At 50.7% G+C, this 20,744-nt stretch overlaps 1 long non-coding RNA gene across 2 annotated transcripts in view; it reads right to left on the bottom strand.

Annotated features, from left to right (window-relative positions):
• LOC137645045 (uncharacterized) overlaps positions 1 to 18,630 on the bottom strand; it is a 109,252-nt gene extending 90,622 nt beyond the window's left edge. For both annotated transcript variants that reach the window (XR_011045266.1, XR_011045265.1), the window contains exons 1-2: positions 18,588 to 18,630; positions 15,990 to 16,127 (exon numbers count right to left, since the gene is read on the bottom strand). This is a non-coding gene — a long non-coding RNA (uncharacterized lncRNA). The remainder of the gene's footprint in view (positions 1 to 15,989; positions 16,128 to 18,587) is intronic.
• Between the last annotated feature and the right edge of the window lie 2,114 nt (positions 18,631 to 20,744).

The raw sequence follows: 20,744 nt of genomic DNA, 5'->3' as shown, positions 1-20,744 counted from the left end.
ACATAAGTAGTGTGAGGAGGAGAGTGTGACTCGTCCTATGAAGTTGACCTTGAGACCTTCAGATAGGAATTCTAGGATAGGACGTTCCCCATACCACCTCGTCAGGGTATGGGAGACGCAACAGTATTAAGCTTAATACTAGGAGCACAAAGAAGCATGGGTTACCTGCAGAGGTCGAGGTCAGCTATGCGAGGACCAGGATGCTGCTTCCCCAAGAGAGGGGAGAATGAAGAAAGAAGTAAGGGTCAGACATACTCTTTCATTCACACAGACTAAGACCGGGTAACAACGCCCTCAACCTACTGCTACTTGTCCAAAAAGGAGCCTGAGGTTAGACCAGCTGTTGTGCAGCCACCACAGGGCCGATAGAGAACGTATCGAGGCTCCTGTGGGTCACGTCTTGCAGGTAGTGGGCTGTGAAGGTCGTTTGACGCTTCCAGACCCCCGCTTGAAGTACCTGCGTCACAGAGAAGTTTCTCTTGAAGGCCAGGGATGTAGCAATACCCCTGACATCGTGGGCCCGAGGGCGACGTGACGGAGGAGGGTCAGGATTCAGGGCATGGTGGATAACCCTTCGAATCCAAGCAGAGATGGTGTTCCTTGTGACCCTCCTCTTTGTCCTGCCTGTGCTCACAAACAAAGCTCGCACATGAGGACGGACTGCAGCCGTTCTCTTCAAGTAGTACCTCAGACACCTCACTGGGCATAGTAGCAGCTGGTCTGGGTCGTTTGTTACAGAACGGAGACTCGCGATCCTGAAAGAGTCGAACCGAGGATCCGGCACTCCAGGATTCTGAGTCTTGGCCACAAACTCAGGGACGAACCTGAACGTTACCTCCCCCCATCCCCTTGAATGGGCGATGTCGTACGAGAGACCATGAAGTTCACTACTCGCTTGAACGAGGCCAAGGCGAGTAGGAAAGCCGTCTTCCAAGACAGGTGGCGATCGGAGGCCTGGCGTAATGGCTCGAAGGGAGGTCTCTTGAGAGACCTGAGAACTCGAACCACGTTCCAAGGAGGGGGTCTCACTTCCGACTGGGGGCAGGTAAGCTCATAGCTACGTATGAGTAAAGAGAGTTCTAGCGATGAAGAAATATCCACGCCCTTCAATCTGAAGGCCAAGCTTAAGGCTGAGCGATAGCCTTTCACTGCCGAGACAGAAAGGCGCATTTCTTCTCGCAGATACACAAGGAAGTCCGCTATTGCTGGAATAGTGGCATCGAGTGGAGAGATACCCCTTCCACGACACCAACCACAAAAGACTCTCCACTTCGCTTGGTAGACTCCCTCAGAGGACCTTCGCAGGTGCCGAGACATTCTCTCCGCAACCTGTTGCGAAAAGCCTCTCTCCGCGAGGAGACGCTGGATAGTCTCCAGGCGTGAAGCCGAAGCGAGGCTACGGCCCTGTGAGGGACACCGGAGTGGGGTTGTCTGAGAAGCTCGTGTCGTGGAGGAAGCTCCCTTGGGAGTTCCGTCAGGAGTTGCAGAAGGTCCGGAAACCATTCCGCGTGATGCCATAGCGGAGCTACTAGAGTCATGGAACAGTTGACCGATAGTCTGGTCCTGTTGAGCACCCTTCTCATCAGACAGAATGGTGGGAAGGCGTACACGTCGATGTTGTCCCACCGTTGCTGGAAAGCATCTTGCCAGAGAGCCTTGGGGTCCGGGACTGGTGAGCAGTACAGGGGCGGCTTGAAGTTCAAGGCTGTCGCGAACAAGTCCACCGTCGGGGAACCCCACAAAGTCAGGACTTTGTTGGCTATCTGAGGATCCAAAGACCACTCGGTACTCACTATCTGCGAAGCCCTGCTCAGACTGTCGGCGAGCACATTCCTCTTGCCAGGAATGAAGCGAGCTGATAGTGTTATCGAGTGGGTTTCGGTCCACCTCAGAGTCTCTACTGCAAGATGGGATAGCTGTTGCGAAAAAGTGCCTCCCTGCTTGTTGATATAAGCCACTACCGTGGTGTTGTCGCTCATCACCACCACGGAGTGACCCGCCAGGAACCGTTGGAACTGTTGAAGGGCCAGAAAGACGGCCTTCAATTCTAGCAGGTTGATGTGTAGGCACTTTTCTGATTCTGACCAAAGGCCTGAGGCCCTCTGGTTCAGAACGTGCGCCCCCCACCCTTCTTTTGACGCGTCCGAAAACAGAGTCAATTCCGGGGGAAGGACGAGAAGACTCACTCCCTTTCGCAGGTTCTCGTCGGCCAGCCACCACCGCAAGTCCGTCTGTTCCAGAGACCCCATTGGGATCAGAGTGTCCGGGGAATCGGATCCTTGATTCCACCGGGACTTGAGCCGCCATTGAAGGGATCTCATCCTGAGGCGGCTGTTTGGAACCAGACGGGCCAGGGAGGATAGGTGGCCCAAGAGACGCAACCACGATTGGGCGGGGAGTTCTTTTCGCCTGAGGAAAGGTTCCGCCACCCTCCTCAGCCTTGCTATCCGGTCGTCTGATGGAAAGGCTTTGTGGAGATTGGTGTCTATTAGCATGCCTAGATAAACCAGTCGTTGGGACGGCTGCAGAGAGGACTTCTCGAGGTTTACCACGATCCCCAGATCCTGGCAAAGATCTAGAAGCCTGTCTCGGTGTCGAAGAAGGGTCGACTCCGAGTCTGCTAGGATCAGCCAATCGTCTAGGTAACGAAGGAGACGAATGCCGTTCCTGTGCGCCCAAGTCGAAATCAGGGTGAACACTCTGGTGAACACCTGAGGAGCTGTGGAGAGACCGAAACACAGCACCTTGAACTGGTAGATCTTGTTGTCTAGGCAGAATCTCAGGTACTTCCTGGAAGACGGATGGATTGGGATCTGGAAGTACGCATCCTTTAGATCCAGTGTACACATGAAGTCTTGTGGTCTCACCGCAAGTCTGACCGTGTCTGCTGTCTCCATGCTGAACCGGGTTTGTTTGACAAACCTGTTCAGAGCCGAGAGATCGATGACGGGTCTCCAGTCTCCAGTAGCCTTCTTTACAAGAAAGAGTCGACTGAAGAAGCCTGGAGAGCCGTCCACGACCTCCTGGAGAGCACCCTTCTCGAACATGGTCTTGACTTCGGCCTGTAGGGCCAGCCCCTTTGCCGATCCTATGGCATAGGAGCTCAACGACACTGGATTCGCTGTCAGGGGAGGTTGAGATGACGTGAACGGGACGCGATAACCTTGGCCGATCACTGAGATCGTCCAAGCATCGGCCCCGAGATGTTGCCCCCTGCGGACGCAACGCTGAAGGCATCCCCCCACAGGTGGACACGCAGGGGGACTGCCACCCCTAGGGCTTGCGGCCGCGGCCGCCACCCCTAGAAGTCTTGCCTCCCCTGGAGGACTTACCACCCCTCTTGACCTTGGCTGGAAAGGGCTGGGGCTTAGACACCACTTTCTTAGCTGCCGGTGCCTGTTTTGGAGCCTTACGAGGCTGTTGCTGCTGTTGTGGCGGGGCTGGAGGCTTATAGGGCCGAGTTGTAAGGGCCCTGTGGAGGAGGGAGTCCGTGCTGGATTTCCTCCACCTCTCAGCCGTTCGCTCCAAGTCTTGAGGCTCAAACAGGCTCTCCCCCAGGAGGGAGGCATGTCGGAGCCTACACACATCTACGGCGGGGACCTTCGGATGGAATCTCTCGGACACAGCATCGCGACGCTTCAACACCGAGTTGGCCCACAGGGTGGTAACCTGGTGCGCCAAGAACTCGATGGAGCGGGTGCCCGAGAGCAAGAAGGTCTCTAGGGCCTTCCTATTGGTCTCCTTGGACAAGTCCTCAGATCGCAATAGGATGCCCAGAGATCCTAACCAGAAGTCCAGCCACGAAGTGGCCTGCATGGCACACTTAGCGACCTTCTCGTGGTTAAGGATCTCTGCCGCCGAGAACGACACCTGCCGGGCAGAGAGTTTCTCCAAGGGAACTCCCTTCGCCAGCTCCTCCACAGAGTGATGGAGCGGAAGAGCGAGGTTGTGCTCACCCAGGATCTCGAAATACCTCCTCTGCTGAAGGCGAGGAGGAGGGATGAGTTTGTTCCCGGCAGTGGAACGACTGGAGGAGGCAAGAAGTGCGAGCTGAGCATTGGCCCTAGCTCTGGCACTCTTCAGCCCCCGAGACCAGGGCAGAGCTGCACTGGTCTTAGGGGCCTTCCGAACGTCGAACACTTCATCCAGAATTGTGTCTTTGCCTTCACGGGGGGGGGATGACTGGATCCGTAAGACTGTTAAGTTGCCTTATCAGGCTTAGGACCTGCCAGAAGGCATGTTCGGACTCTTGCTGTTCTCCTCCCTGCGGGCTGGCAGCTAAGTCTCCTGCCCCAGGAATCTCTTCCTGGGGTGATACGTGGACATTCCCCTGGGTAGTCGTGGGTTCCTGTCGAATCCTTGCAGAGGATTTAGGGATGGTCTTGGAATCCTTGGGCTCCCTCCTAGGAGGGATACAGGATCCCAACAACGAGGTTCGAGGGGCCCCTTCCTCACGAGACGATTCTCCTGCCTGAAGCGAAGTCTCCCCCCCTGGTGCCGGGGGGAAGACTACCGGTCCACTGGACTCACCTGAAGACGGAAAGGCCTCGTCCACGGGAGAAGGAGAGAGTACTCGTGCAGGAGAGGGGACCCTCGAGACCGACCTCTTGGGAACCAACTTCGCCCTGGGGGAAGTCACCACGAAGTCCACTCCTCTCTTTCTCTTCAGCGTAGGAGAGACAGCCGCTGGTTTGTTACCCTGGCCGGCGAGTGCTGGTTTCATAACCCTCACTAACGCCCGTGCCAGCGGACCAAACCAAGTCTGCTGCTCAAAGGACACAGAGTCCGAAATCCTCGCTAAGGTGAAAGGGATCGGGCGATCCTTTGGAGTGGACACGACGGTACCTGCCTGAAAAGAAGGTGGGGAAGAATGCTGTAATGACCTGTCCTCGTCCTGCAATACCAACCCGTGCTTGGATGGAGGTGATCCCGAGTGCCGTCTAGGAGCACGCGTCCCTGCTGCTACCACCGGCTGTGGAATTCGCCGCGAACTATGGTCGCGCGAGGGTGAACGGTCGCGCAAAGGCGAATGGTTGCGCGGGTGATCGCGCGGGCGCACAGGCGAGCGGTAGCGCGGGCGCGCAGGCGAGCGGTCGCGCGGGCGCGCAGGCGAGCGATCGCGCGGGCGCGCAGGCGAGCGATCACGCGGGCGCGCAGGCGAGTGGGCGTGAGGGTGGGCAGGTAAATGAACACGTGTCCGAGGCGACGAACGCAAGCGATGGCGCGACGGCGAGGGATCGTGCTGCCGCGTAGGTGAAGAAGATCGCTGGCGATAATGACCACGTGATGGTAAGCGATGGCGAGCAGCATGTGTAGGTGAATGATTGCGCGCAAGAGGGCGGTCGTTCAGGGTTGCGCGATGAGGAGCAGCATGCGTAAGCGGGCGATCGTTCAGGGTTGTGCGATGGCGAGCAGCATGCGCAGGTGAATGATCGTGTGAAAGGGTGCGATGGTGATCAGCATCCGCAGGAAGGCGATCGTTCAGGGTTGTGCGATGAGGAGCAGCATGCGTAAGCGGGCGATCGTGCAGGGTTGTGCGATGGCGAGCAGCATGCGCAGGTGAATGATCGCGAGAAAGGGTGCGATGGTGATCAGCATCCGCAGGAGGGCGATCGTTCAGGGTATTGCGATGAGGAGCAGCATGCGTAAGCGGGCGATCGTGCAGGGTTGTGCGATGGCGAGCAGCATGCGCAGGTGAATGATCGCGAGAAAGGGTGCGATGGTGATCAGCATCCGCAGGAGGGCGATCGTTCAGGGTATTGCGATGAGGAGCAGCATGCGTAAGCGGGCGATCATGCAGGTTCGTGCGATGGCGGGCAGCATGTGAAGGTGATCGCTGGCGAACTGGTGATCGCTGGCGAGCTGGTGATCGCTGGCGAGCAGAAGGTCGACGCGTGTCCTGTGAGAGGATAGGTTCACGAGCAGGAACGGGAAGATCGCTGGCGCGTTGGCGAACATGTGTTTCTGACACGCGCAGCACGATGTTGCGTAGCCACAGGACCAGGTGGATGGTGAGCAGGGAGTTCAGCAGGAACTAAAGGGTGGTCAGAGACCGCAGGGCGATGGTCCTCAAATGAGCGCTGACGCTCGGAAGAGAGCTGACGAGCAGGAGAGCGCTGGCGAGGGGGGCGAACCTCAGGAGAGAGCCGACGAGCAGGTGAGCGTCGGCGAGCAGGAGATCGCTGGCGAGCAGGAGAGCGCTTGTGCGCTGGCCCTGCTCGCGTAAGGGAAGAATCCCTTAGCCCCGAAGGGACCGTTGCCCGTCGGGTGACGAGTTCTCCAGAATGCGAAGATCCGGCAGGAGATGGTGAGCGGTCCGCAGAGAGGTTCAAGGAGGGCGGAGCAGTCGGTTGAGGCTGACGAGGAGAGTCCCCCCCGGAGGACGAAGACCCAAAAAGGCGCCTCTTAGTCCCCCTGTAAGGGGAAGGGAGGCCCTTGTGGCGTAGAGGGCGGTGAGCCTTACGGCGGAGGCGGCCTCGGGGGAGATCGTCGGGACCATCGGTCCTCCGAAGGGGAGTCTCCTTCAAAACACTTCCCTCAGAAGGAAGCTGGGCAGCAGTCGAGACCGAAGGACTCACTTCCCCCTTCGAAGGATGCACGGAAGGAGGAGGAGAGCCTAGAGCACCATCACCAGCAACAGCACCTGCGTCGGAAGGCCCAGCCACGTCGGAGGCCTCTGTCACCACGACGTCGACAATAGACAGAGGGTCTACCTCCGCTACCACCGGCGACTGTTTAACAGCGGCCCCCAACGAGACAAGGTCAATAAGAGCGACCCTGGAGGGCAAGCCCTTAAGCCCCAGGGACGACCAAATCTGCAACAGATCATCACTGGATAAAGTATTATTATCAATAACCTCCCCCGGAGGAGGAGGGGGAACCGCCTCGCTATGGGAGGCGATGCCCTCTCCCCCCACCGAAGGTAGGGAAACAGAACAAGGGCCTGCGCTCCCACTCGGACGACTCTCCTTAGGAGGCGGACGAGGGGGAGCTTCGGAGGAGGTTTGGGCGGCGGAAGAAGAGTCCCGAGAACCTTCCTCCTTCAAGGCTAACCCCGGAGGAGAACGGTCTCTCTTGGACTTCTTCTTACGCCGACGGCCAAACCTCTCCCACTGGGAGGCAGACCACTCCCTGCACTCACGGCACATGTTATCCTGGTCGCACCGTCGGCCCCGACATTGAGGGCAGAGGGTGTGAGGATCCGTAATCACGTCCGACATGAAAGTCCCACAAGGACGGCCGGCAACTCCAGGGCATGTACGCAAATTAAAAAAAAAAAAAAAGAAAATAACTGAAGGTCAACTTCCAACCAATCACACAAGCTGAAAAGAAAAAGAAGAAAATTAAAGGCTGTCACGAAGGCGATGAACAGACACGTCTGATCACCGCCGAGCCAAAAGTGAAGTGAAGCAAGTCACCGGTGTGTGGAGGGGGGAAGGGTAGCAAGCTACCCTTCCCCACCCCCCGCTAACTAGCGCGGGGGTAATTAACCCTCGTTAAAAACTATTGGCTCGTCATTTCAGCTGCGCTAAAAGTAAACCCTTTGTAAATAGCGTGGTTTGTATTTCGGTTACGGAACAAATACAAATTATCTTCGAATTTGTCATTTGTTCCGTAACCGAAATACAAACCACGCTATTTACACAGGGTGACTTACCCCTTAGGTAGGGTGGAAAGTCCCCAGCCATACTGGCTTTGGCTTTACCCTGGGACTCAGAATCCGAGTGAGTAGCACTCGATAAAAGGAGTCCCTGCACCTCACAAGTTCCTTGCTTCGCAAGGAACCATGTGGCCTACGTAAGCTTTTGTGTGAAGGAAGAAGTGTGACCCGTCCTAGGCAGTTGACCTGGAGTTCCAGAAGGAACTCTGGGTTAGGACGTTCCCAATACCACCTCGTCAGGGTATGGGGGACGCGACAGTATTGACTCAATACTCGGAACACAAGGAAGCATGGTTTACCTGCAGAGGTTCGAGGTCAGCTATGCAGAGACCAGGATGCTGCTTCCCCGTAGAGGGGATGATGAAGAAAGAAGTAAGGGCCAGACATACTTCTTTCGTTCATGCAGACTAAAACCTGATAACAATGCCCTGAACCTTCTGCTACCTGTCCAAAAAGGAGCCTGAGGTTAGACCAGCTGTTGTGTAGCCACCACAGAGCGATAGAAAACGTATCGAGACTCCTGTGGGTCACGCCCTGCAGGAAGCGGGCTGCGAAGGTCATTAGACGCTTCCAGACTCCAGCTTGTAGCACCTGCGTCACAGAGTAGTATTACTCGAAGGCGAGGGATGTTGCGATGTATCCAACATCGTGCTGTAGGGCGACGTGACGGGGGAGGGTCTGGAGACAGGTCGAGATGAATGTCCTTGAGTCCGGGCTGAAGAGGTATACTGGTGACTCTCCCCCATGTCCTCCTTGTGCTCCCAAATCGGCTGCAACTGAGGACAAACTGCAGCTGTTCCCAGCGCTAACCTCTCAATTCCTTTACTGGCAAGAAAGAGAAGGTCTTGGGACATCAGATACAGAATGGAGACTCGAAATCTTGAATGAATCGGACCGAAGGGCCGGGACCCCCAGATTCTGAGTCTAGCCAACAACTCAGGAGCGAGCCTGAATGTTGCCTTCCCCTCTTCCTTAGAAAGGGGGGAGTCGTAAGAGACCAAGAAGATTGCTTACACACTGGCCGTGGCCAGAGTGAGCAGGAGACCCAAGGCGGAATACAATCCAAGGCCTGTCGTAAAGGGTCTTGAGAAGATCTCTTAAAGGACTAAAAGTCCGAGCCATGCTCCAAGTTGGAGGTCTTCCTCCGACTAGGGTAGGGACGATCGTAGCTTCGCATGAGCGAGGATAGATCCAGCGGTCAGGAAAAAGTTATTCCTTTAAGCCTGAAGGTCAGGGAAAGGCTGAGCGACAGGCTTCATTGCCGAGAGCGGAAAGGAGTTTCCTCCCGCCGAAAGGCAATAAGACCGTTATTGCTGGAGAAGAGGCCTCAAGGGAAGAGGTATATCTCCCACGGCACCAACCACCTTAGACTCTTCACTTTGCCTGGGAGACCCCTGTGGATGACTATCGCAGATGAAGCGACCTCCATACCGCGACTGTAGCGGGTTGTCTCTTCTTGAGGAGGAGGCGTAGTGTCTCCAGGCATGAAGCCGAAGCGACGCCCCGGTTCGGGAGAGATGTCGCAGTGTGGTTGCTTGAGTAGTCTGCGCCGTGGGAGAAGCTCTCCCGGGAGTTCCGTCAGGGGAAGCAGAGGGTCTAGAAACCGTTCTGCGCATAGTCCCAGTGGAGCTCTCCCATTGAAAGGTTGACAGACAACCTGGTCTTGTTGAGACCCATTGTCCACAGACAAAAGGGAGGGAAGACGCAGGCGTCGAAGTTGTCCCACCATCACCGGAATGCATCTTGCCAGAGTCTCGGGGTCTGAGACTGGGGGGAAGAATAGCGGAAGCTTGAGGTTCCAAGCTGTCGCGATCAGGTCCCCCAGACCAGTACTTGCTGGTTACCCAAGGTCAAAGACCCCAGGTACACTCTCTCTACGAGGCTCTGCTCGGATAGTCTGAGAGAACATTCCCCTGCCTGGAATGAGAGAGCCGATGGTGGTATTGAAGGCCCCTAAGCCTGCCTGAATGATGGAGAGGTATCCTTCAGGTCTTGACCATAGGCCTGGACCGGAACATGGCCCCCCCCTTTCCTTTGACGAGTCCGAGAACAGCATCAAGAATGTGGGGAAAGGACGAGAATATCCACTACCATCAAGAGGCTCCATAGGTCAACACCCATTGCAGGTCTAATAGTTCCGCTGGTCCCATAGGGGCCAGGAAGTCCGGTTAAACATTGCCTGAAGCCACCGGAACTTGGATCGCCCCACATGGAACTTATCCTGAGGCGACCGTTCGGACTATAGACGGGTCAACGAGGAAAGGAGAACTAGGAAATGTTCCAAGGTAGGGCTGAAAGCTCTGCTTGACTGAGAACAGGTACTGCGACTCTCCTCAGTCTTGCCACAGTCAACAGAAAGGAAGGCTCGGATGATGTGGTAACAGAATCTGGCGTCCCCAGGTGGTCACCCATCCAAGTACCGACGTTGCTTAACCTCGCTGGACGGACGAGAAGCGGGGTTTCCAACGTGGTAAGGCCGTTGACTCAATATCATGGCCAGATACTCCATATGTTGAGGCAGAAGAAGAGAAGGCTCCAAGCAAAATACCATGAGCCCACACTCATGGTAAGCATCCGGAAGCTTGTCCCGGCGCTGAAGAAGGTCGAACCCGAGCCTACCGGAGTTGACCAGCCCTCCAAACAGCAGAGGAGGCGGAAGCCTGCACCTGAGCGGCCAAGAAGAAGGCAGGGAGAGTTCTCTGGGGAAACAAACCTGCTATGCCACGGCGGGATAGCCACACTGCATCATAAGCAGGAATACTTGCAGTCTAGGCTGAATTGGACGAGCACCCTGGAAGATGGATGGAATGGAAACAAAGTACCCGTCCTTCCGATCCAGGGTTTAAGGAGTCCTGTCGCCTCGTTACCAGTCTGGTCGATTCTGCTGGTCTACGCTGGCCGAAGTTTGTTCGACAAACTTGAGCAGGGCTGAGAGGTCGACCAAGGACATCCCCTCTCAGATCCTTTCTTACAAGAAAGGATCGACTGAGGAGGCCGGGAGTGAAGCCGTCGATGATCCTAAGGAAGACCTTCGCCTAAGGTATGGATCATTCTGCCCAACCGGGCAACTCTGCTGACGCTATGGCATAGAGGTTCAGAGACACTGAATTCGCTGACAGAGACGGCAGGCGCGATATCCTTGGCTGATCACAGAGATTGTGCGGGAATGGGCATCGGGAAGCTGTCATTCGGATGAGTAACCTTAAGCATCCTCCCAGAGAAAAACCTGCATTCCTAGAGTTCGTGAACTCCTTTTAGGACTATGCCCCCCCGGGGGAGTCTCCCGTGCCATCTGTTCCTGACAGGAGGAAACTGCAATTGGACACCTTGTCCCAGTTGTCGTAGCCGATAACTTAGGCCGACGTGATTGAAAGAAAAGGGCGCTGGAGCCCTGCAGAGTCTGGAAGAAAGCGCCTTGGAGGAGTGAAAACGGAAGTCAATTTCCTCCGCACAGCCGCAGTCTAAGTCTCTGTCCTTGGGCACAAACAAACTCTTCTCAAGGATGGAAGGGTGTCTGAGGTCGTCGACCTCCACAGATGAGACACCCGAAGGAAGCCCTCAGTCAGCGCGTCCAGATGGTACAACATCGAGCTTGTCCGCAAGTTAGATACTTAACGACGAAAGGCCAAGGTGCCTGAGCTCAAGAGGAGGAAAGTACCCATGCTCTTCCTGTAGCTTCCTTGAACCCAACCTCGGGCCGTAACCGAGGAGGGAAAGAACCTGGTAAGCTCCCAGAGGAAGGGGTAAGCAGTCACCCCTTGTCCAATGGAGAAATCTCAAACGGAAAGCCCCCCCCGCCAAAAATCCCTCCAGGGAATGACGGGGAAGGGCTAACCAGGTTCAGGAAAGAGGAGTGTTGCTCAGATCTCCCTTAAGTTTCTCCTATTCTTGCAAGTGCCATGCTCTGCGTTTACGGGGTGAGGCCGTGTTCTGGAAATACGCTCCAGAAGAACTCGCCAGGCTGGCCATGCTGCGAAAACCCCATTGGGAATCGTGGTCGCAATCGCCCTGGAGCTCGCGCGACGGTAATTCAAAGATTTTCGCGTGGGCAAACGTGGAAGCGCCCATGCGCGGTAACGCAAACGAAGGTGAGCGAAGGAGCGCAGAAGGAGGGCGAGCGTGGTAGGAAGGGCGAGAGCTGGTGGTCGGCGAGCGATAACCCATAGACGAGCAAAGGATACTGCAAGAAATAAGCCGACGTTTGTGCGAAGAAACACTGTAGGTTCGCGCGACGGAACACCATCCGTCCGCGTGATGGAAAACCGTTGGTTCGCGCGTGGGCGAACATTGTAGAGCATGGGCGCGGACGCGCATGAGCGTAGACGTGCAGGCACGTGGGCGCGCAGGCGCACAGGCGAGCGGTCGCGCGGGCGAGCGGTCGCGCGGGCGCGCAGGCGAGCGGTCGTGAGGGTGGCCAGGTGGATGAGCGCGAGTCCGGGGCGGCGAACGCAAGCGTTAGCGCGATGGCGAGGAAACGCGCTGCCGCGTGGGCGAGGAAGACCGCTGGCGATATGGATCAACAAGCGACCGGTGGTGAGCTGGTGAGCGCTAACGTGCAGGTTGGCGATGGCGCGTTGTGTTATGCCGACGCGATGGTCGAGCAGCATGCGCAGGTGGGCGGTCGCGCGATGGCGAGCAGCATCCGCAGGTGGGCGGCCGCGCGATGGCGAGCAGCATCCGCAGGTGGGCGGCCGCGCGATGGCGAGCAGCATCCGCAGGTGGGCGGCCGCGCGATGGCGAGCAGCATCCGCAGGTGGGCGGCCGCGCGATGGCGAGCAGCATCCGCAGGTGGGCGGCCGCGCGATGGCGAGCAGCATCCGCAGGTGGGCGGCCGCGCGATGGCGAGCAGCATCCGCAGGTGGGCGGCCGCGCGATGGCCATCAGCATCCGCAGGTGGGCGGCCGCGCGATGGCGAGCAGCATCCGCAGGTGGGCGGCCGCGCGATGGCCATCAGCATCCGCAGGTGGGAGGCCGCGCGATGGCCATCAGCATCCGCAGGTGGGAGGCCGCGCGATGGCCATCAGCATCCGCAGGTGGGCGGCCGCGCGATGGCGATCAGCATCCGCAGGTGGGAGGCCGCGCGATGGCCATCAGCATTCGCAGGTGGGAGGTCGCGCGATGGCGATCTGCATCCGCAGGTGGGAGGTCGCGCGATGGCGATCTGCATCCGCAGGTGGGCGGTCGCGCGATGGCGATCTGCATCCGCAGGTGGGCGGCCGCGCGATGGCGAGCAGCATCCGCAGGTGGGCGGCCGCGCGATGGCGAGCAGCATCCGCAGGTGGGCGGCCGCGCGATGGCGAGCAGCATCCGCAGGTGGGCGGCCGCGCGATGGCGAGCAGCATCCGCAGGTGGGCGGCCGCGCGATGGCGAGCAGCATCCGCAGGTGGGCGGCCGCGCGATGGCCATCAGCATCCGCAGGTGGGCGGCCGCGCGATGGCGATCAGCATCCGCAGGTGGGCGGCCGCGCGATGGCCATCAGCATCCGCAGGTGGGAGGCCGCGCGATGGCGATCAGCATCTGCAGGTGGGCGGCCGCGCGATGGCGATCAGCATCCGCAGGTGGGAGGCCGCGCGATGGCCATCAGCATTCGCAGGTGGGAGGTCGCGCGATGGCGATCTGCATCCGCAGGTGGGAGGTCGCGCGATGGCGATCTGCATCCGCAGGTGGGCGGTCGCGCGATGGCGATCAGCATCCGCAGGTGTGCGGTCGCGCGATGGCGATCAGCATCCGCAGGTGGGCGGTCGCGCGATGGCGATCAGCATCCGCAGGTGTGCGGTCGCGCGATGGCGATCAGCATCCGCAGGTGTGCGGTCGCGCGATGGCGATCAGCATCCGCAGGTGTGCGGTCGCGCGATGGCGATCAGCATCCGCAGGTGAGCTAGTAGCTGGCGAACCATGTTCCTTCAAAAGAGTTGGAGAACGTTGGCGTGCCGGCTGTAACACACGCGGGCGATCCGGAGATCGCCGAGAGACAGGTGATCGCTGGCGAGCTGATGATCGCTGACGAGCAGAAGGCTACGCGTGGAAGCCTGCGTATAGAAGAAGAGTCCTTGACCCCGACCTGAACCGAAGTTCTAGATCGCGAGCGAACGTGGGCGCACAGGGCGCGTAACAGGAACCAACAGTAACAGCAGGGATGATCATCATGAAAGCGCTGACGAACAGGAGAGCGCTGATGAGCAGAAGCGTGCCTGTGCGTTAACACTGAGCAGGAGCAGGAGAGAACACAGCAGAAGGGCGCGCAGGGAAACCCTGACACGCAAGGGAAGAACCCCCGTGGGAGGTAACCCTTTGCCCCGAGGGGATCGTTGTAGGCCGGGAGACTGATGTCCGTCGGAAGACCGCTGTCCGTCGGGAAGACTGTTGTCCGTCGGGAAGACCGTTGCCCGTCGGAAGACGAGATCAGACTGCTGTCCATATGCACCAAGGCGGAAGATCGAGAAAAAGGAGTTGTAGGCTGCAAACGGAGATTCAAAAAGGCGCCTCAAGCACCCTTATAGGGAGATGAGAGGCCCTTACGACGAGGCGGACGGTGGGCCTTACCGAGGGAGGCCAACAGCAACAGAAGAAACCTCCGAAGAGGAGTCTCTACTCCATAAGGGGAAAAACTCAAGCCTGGACAGGAAAAACTTCCCTCGGAAGGAAAGTTACCTGCCCAAGGAGGCAAGCCTCCTGAGAGTTCTAAAATGAACTGGAGAGCTGTCCGTCATCACGGGAGTACTTCCAGTAGAAGGAGACACGCCCCTGACGAAAACACAAGGGGGGAGGCAGCAACAGCCGAATCCCCAGGACTCAACAAGACAGCTCACACCGTTGCCATATTACAGAAACGAACTAGATCGGTAAGGCGTAGCAACTCCCCCCCACACGGAAAGGAAGCTACAAGGGCGTAGTAACACGTAGTAAAAGGGTGAACGACCTCAAGAGAGAGAGAGAGAGAGAGAAAGACATAAGTCAAACTCGATCGCCACCCATAACGCCGTGGCGGCCAACTGCCGAGGACACCATGTAGATAAGTACACTACACACACAAATCTGAAAAGGAAACTTACTGATTTCTATACTCAAATATGTATACAAACATGAAAACATGTTTACATATATATTGAGTAAATGAAAAGTAAGCGATTAAGTAAAGACAAAACAAACAATGGCTGCCAAGAGAGGACCAAGACAGAGACGTCTGTCACAGTCCGAGCCAAAAGTGAAAGTGAGCATTCATCTGTGTGTGAGGGAGGGGAGGGGTAGCTAGCTACCACTCCCCTACCCCACCGCTAACTAGCGCGGGGGTAATACACCCTCGTTAAATTCTAATGGCTCGCCATTTCAGCTGCGCTAAAACGTAAACCCATTGTAAATAGCGTGATTTGTATTTCGGTTACGGAACAAACACTGATTATGTCCCATTTTGATACAGTCATCAGTGGATCTCCCTTGGTGCACTACAGATATAACTTGAGAGATCTTTGCAGAATACCTTTGGGCCTCAGCTATGCTCACTTTTCAGCCTTCTAGTTAACTCATCGACACTTCCTTCCTTTCATGTACTTTGATGTCCAACTTCTATGAACATTAACTTCATAGTGCAACCCGTTGGGTTTTCTCTTTACTTGTGCCTCTAGAATGAATGGTTTTGCAGCAATGGCACCAAACTTTAAGGGCCTAATCTCAAAAATGTAAATGATTCATGCATACCTCATTTTTTCATGAGTAGTAACCACTGACTTCATAATGAGTAAGTAATGTTTGTCATTCCCAAAAGATGAAATTCCATCTTCACCATTAATACTTTAATTTAAACTGTTCATTTCTTGTGATAAAATTTGCATATGAAGAGATAATTACAAGCTAATGTCATCTGCATTATGTTTAACATAAATAAAATAATAGCAACGGTTTTCAGATACCTTAAATTGTTAATCTATTGTAATATAACTTGCATATATAAAGGACCCTTTAGAACTAATGCCTGCTCTATTATGCTTCAAAGAAACAAAATAATGATGGAGGATCCCAGTGGGAGACTTTTTTTTTTAAGTTAAGTGGGATAAAAGACACAAGTATAATAAGCCCTGCACTAGCAGAAGATAGAAATGAATCAAATCAAAACCCATTTGAAAATACATGTCATAACCATTGTCTCCTGATTGGGTAAAATATGGGGCAAGGAAGAAACAGGGATTTTATTCAGCATAACCACACCCACATAACCTATCCTAGGATTCTAGTACAAGTACTTGGAATACCTGCTTCCAATCCCATAACTGTTTCACATACAAACCCATACTTTCAACATTGGCCCATGCATGAAACTTTAATCATTCCTTACCCAAGTCAAGGAGGTTGAAGACCGAGGTCTTTCTGTAGCTGCAGTGACTAATAATTGGAATCCATTTCATACTTCTAGGTGAAAGTATAATGTAGCTGCTTCAGGCAGAATTGTGAGGAGCTGTTTGTTCTTCTTGTGCTGTTGAATGAATAAATTTGTATAACTATAACAGTTCAACTGGTATTTAAGAAAATTTTACTCAGTGAAAAAACACAAATGGAGAAGGTATAATTTAAACATAATTCCAGCTGGGGGAAATGCTTTTCCCTTGGCAACAAGAATATCAATATTCCTTGGCTAACGCCAAAGCTTTTGGTCTCCTGCTCTATGCCATCACATATCTACTCACTCGACAAATGTCGTCCTCTATCACTGTATATTTTTACATCAATAACCGATTTATTCATTTGAAAGTCACGATGGGTCCCATGAAAGCAGCTTAGTCTTGGCAGTAATTTTATGTAACTTCTAAGCAATAAGACCTACATTTAATCAATGTTTGTTTTATCAAGTCAAGGTTATGGGTGATACAGCCGTACCTATAGAAAATTTGATTGAAATGATTCACGAAGCAGTTTTTGCCTCACCTCTATATGACCACCTTCCTTGAAGGCAATTTTAATAGTTACCTTCATTGTACGACTATAAGTCCAATGAAGTCTAAATACTCATTACTTTACTCGGGTCGACCATAACACAGCTGAGGGGATGAATCCACGTTCTAGGCAAAATTTTTATGCATCAGCATTTTGGGGAAAAACTTGGATATTACATTCCACTCCTTAAACGAACAGCCTTGGCATAATATAAAATTGAACAGAAGACAAGGTTGAAAAAATGGGAAAAAGCGTGGAAACACCCATGCAAATTTCATGGCATAATTCTATTGGTTTTAATTGTTAAGCAATGACTAGGCCTACATGCAAGAAAATTAAGGAAACCTTTTACCCGCAATCACGAATACCAGTGAGCAATAATTCACCATTACCTTCCTAAATATCAGTATCAAACTTTGGAAATTCCACTGCTGTTCACATTAAGGTATATTCTTATTTACCATGATATTAAAGTATCATACCATTTGCCTATCGGTAATTCTATACATTAGCTCTGGCAGCAAATTATCAAATTTAAGTAATTTTACTAAAAAAAAAAAGGGAAGTCCAAGGTTTCGTTTGATATATAAATCTAAGCGGCACTAGGTCTAGAAGTGGTTTAAAAATCAAAATTAAATTTGATTTGATCACTAGGCAAGGAAGTTTCCAACAGGCCACCGCCACTCTGGTAAGATATTAGCTGATAAGGGAAGGGGAGGTAAATTGATAGCAGATAAGCTATTAGTAGGCAAGGTATTTTCAAGTAAGATAATAAAAGGTAAGGTGAAGGTAGGTCATGTAAGGGTAGGTAAATGGAGGGTATTACTATTGTTATTAGTATTATCCCAAGCTGCAACCCCTGTTGGAAAAAATATCAAGGAAAATTAGCCCAGTGAGGAGAGGAAATAAGAGAACAAATCAGCTATATACAGTATAGGTAATGAATGAAAAATAAGAAACTTCTAAAGATCAGTAAAAATGTTAAAACTGTCCAGTCATATATATAAACTATAAAACTTGCTCAACAGCAAGACATTTTAAAAAAGTTTGCACTAATTTTACTGCCTGATTAGGACAATCCAGTCACAGTTGGAATAAAACTTATTGAATGCTGTGTAGTATCGTGCCTTATGGTGGACAGGGCATGGCAAGGGTAGGTAAGATAAGGTAAAGTCAGGTAGGGGTGGGCAAAGGGAAAATAAGTTAGGTAATATGTATGGCGAGGGTAGGTTAGGCAAAGGTGGGTAAGGTAAGAGCAGATCAGGTGTTGGTAGGTAATGGGTCAGTAGGTAATGAGAGGTTAGGTAAGGTAAAAGTAGATAATGTGAGGTTAGGTAGGTAAATTGAGAATAGCTGATTTTAAGGCCCATAGTGTGAGGTTATGTAAAATAAGGGTAGATAAGGTAAGAGCAATAAAGGTGAAAATAGGTTAGGTAAGGATGGACAAGAAAGGTTGAGAGTAGGTTAGGTAAGAACAGACAAGAAAGGTGGAGTAAGTTAGGTAACGATAGGCATGGCGAGGTTTGCTTGGGTAATGATAGGTTTGTAACTTAGGGGCGAGAGGCTTAGGCTAAGAAACGTAAATGTTATTTTCGTAGTTATTGAACATCTTCAAAGTGCTTTATTGTTATTACGGCTGATAACCCATATGAATATTTTCTAGTTCCAATTAGATCGTTAAAATGAATTTGTTTTTGATAATTCTTGTTGATGAAATTCATGTTAATTCTGGTTCTCCTATACTCAAAACCGTTGTTTCTTTGAGTAGTCTTTCAATAATTCTTAGATACGGTGCTTATTGTGGAAACTATAAAATTTCATTTTCATTTGATTTAAATATCTGCTTTATTGCCCTTTCAAATCAAAAGTTAAAAACCTCTACTGCTAAGCCTAGAAAAACGTAGGGTTGGCTATAAATGGCAGTTTCTAGGCAGAAGACCAATATAACTGTATAATCTATATGAATATCAATGAACTCATCACACATTACGGACAACCTTACCTTCACTATAATGGGAAACAGAAGAATTGTATAAATTTGAACAAAGGAATAACAGTTAATGTTAAGGACGAGTGACAAATAACAGTCCACAACAATCAAGCGCCATTTTACTTGACAACCACCCCCCCCCCCGAGGGGGGGGGGTGGTTCCAGCAATGTTCAGCCAAATTTAACGCATTTTCCCTTATTCGTCCCGTAATTTCAATTACCTTGGATATCCTCTTTCATTTAAATCTGCACTGAATTGGTGGTATAAATTGAAACTGGACACTTTCAGTAGTAATGTTGATAGCTATTACTGAAAGTCATACATAAGGTTAAGGGTTCGAAAAAGAGAGGATTCTAGTAACATTAGGAGCACAATAACAGGATCTATATTATCTTATATTTAGTCAACACATAGAAAATGCGATGTAATATATTAGCAGAGAAACTGCTAATAAAGTCAGCACCAAGTTATATCATAAAAAAAAAAATATATTATTTTCCTTGATTTCGAAGAGCTTTAGTTGTGGCCTATTTGAAATCAAAGCATATTTTTGTCTTTTTTAGATAGCCTGCAAGAAAATTCTATGAGATTTCATATATGGATCATGAAGATAACTGAAATTATTTACCACAATAACTCAATTCACCATACGCATAATAACTTCCTAACGAAATCTTAAACTTGAATAATAACGAGCTGCTACTGCATCACTATATTGGAGGAATGATTAATGTATAAATTTGAAAAAAAAAATATATATATATATATAAAATCTTATGCACTTCCAATCAGATATATTAGTGAAAAATAGAGTAAACTCAAATCACAAATTTGAGTAATAATCAGTATTAAAAAGCATATATTCTAGTTGATTAACTTACACTGATTACAAATTTTAAAGCCCTCTTAATATATATATATATATATATATATATATATATATATATATATATATATATATATATATATATTATATATATATATATATATATATATATATATATATATATATATATATATATATATAATGTGTGTGTGTTAAATAGTCAGGTTGATAACTAGAAAGATATACGATAATTTAAACCATGTCCTTTTCAAGCTACTTAGATTTTTCTATCACAAACGAAACATATATTAACTTGATATTATTTGAGAGAGAGAGAGAGAGAGAGAGAGAGAGAGAGAGAGAGAGAGAGAGAGAGAGAGAGAGAGAGAGAGAGAGAGAGAGAATCTTACATATTACTCGCATGACCATGGATGTAATTACAAAATAATATAATTATTCTGTTAAATCATAACCTCCAAATAAGCTTACAAAATCTTAGTAAGTAGTGTACACGATCCGCCGAAAATGACGGCTAAGTATTTAAATAAATATATATCTACACATGGATTTAACCTTTACCCCTTTCCTTTAGGGGTAGCCCCTCTCACCATGGTGAGGTGAGCATGACCGATATATATATATATATATATATATATATATATATATATATATATATATATATATATATATATATATATATATAAATATATATATATATATATATATATATATATATATATATATATATATATATATATATATATATATATATATATAGAGTCCTTTCAATGACATCACTGGGAATCGCCGGCGGCCATGCTGGAGGACATACAAAGCGAAACCATGGCGGCTGCTACAGCGAATATGGACAATGAGAGCAACTTTGTCAAACAATTGTCGTGTGATGATAAGCGTTTTTACAAGCAGAAACTCGACCTAATTGATGGCCTAGATCCATACCAGATGCAGAATTCATTCGGTCAAAATATTGAGGATTTTCCCGGTATTTCATACATTGATATGGTGAACTAATGGTTTTTCCCTTTAATGCTTTTAAGTCCAAAATTAGATAAACACTGGGCCAATGAAGAGTGTGTTTATGATTATAAAGCTAATATTGATCATTTAGCCTAACCTTGTGTATTATAATTTTTGATTGTCAAAATGTATGTAAAAGTTTTGAATTATAATGTCAAATCTTTTATCGGTTCATGCCTAACCATTGTGTTTGGTTACAAATGCTATAATTTCTTATATACATATAAACATATGATGGACAAACTCTATTGTAATGCTCTTTGATGATCGTTTTGCCTCCTTGCAATTAAATACGCAAGTTTAA

Source organism: Palaemon carinicauda, chromosome 8, assembly GCF_036898095.1.
Source record: "Palaemon carinicauda isolate YSFRI2023 chromosome 8, ASM3689809v2, whole genome shotgun sequence".
Taxonomy (NCBI): Eukaryota; Metazoa; Arthropoda; class Malacostraca; order Decapoda; family Palaemonidae; genus Palaemon; species Palaemon carinicauda.
This window is presented reverse-complemented; position numbering and strand designations above follow the sequence as displayed.